The following is a 617-nucleotide window of genomic DNA, read 5'->3' as shown; positions in this document are numbered from 1 at the left end:
GAAATTAAAAGAATCAGTGAAATGGTATGTCCAATATATGTATATGTCTTATTGTAAATTAAGGTCACATAAAATGTGAAAAAAAAAGTTGCCTCTCTTAATTGTTTGGTAGACCAAAAGTCATAGATTTTGTTCAACACATAAAAAAAATCCTCTAATCAGAAACAGTTTTACATAGGCTGTATATAAAAGCTCTAAAAAACAATCTAGTAGATGAATAACTACAACATCATAAAACAAAGGAGAATGACCTACATTTACTTTAAACTAGGTCAGGATGACTGTAGGAAAAAAAAAACTTGGTGCACAGACTTTGCATGATAAATATACTTGATAGGTATAAAATTCTGGCAAGTATGGTCTGCAATCTTTTCACAATAACGATCATATATACTTACAAATGCAAATAAGTAACATACATTCTCATAAATAATGACATAGAAAATCAAGTTAATTTATTTAAGTGACTGAAATACATTATGTGAACAGAATAGAAATAGAACAAAGTAGTGGTAGTAGTTAATATACTTACATATACTTTATGCAGATACATGTATGTCTGTCTTAGAAATGTTATTTATTTACTGGGCATAAAATTTGCTTTGAAAATATGTAGG

This window comes from Cyprinodon variegatus, unplaced genomic scaffold (genome assembly GCF_000732505.1).
Source record: "Cyprinodon variegatus isolate N-32 unplaced genomic scaffold, C_variegatus-1.0 Scaffold959, whole genome shotgun sequence".
Taxonomy (NCBI): Eukaryota; Metazoa; Chordata; class Actinopteri; order Cyprinodontiformes; family Cyprinodontidae; genus Cyprinodon; species Cyprinodon variegatus.
This window is presented reverse-complemented; position numbering follows the sequence as displayed.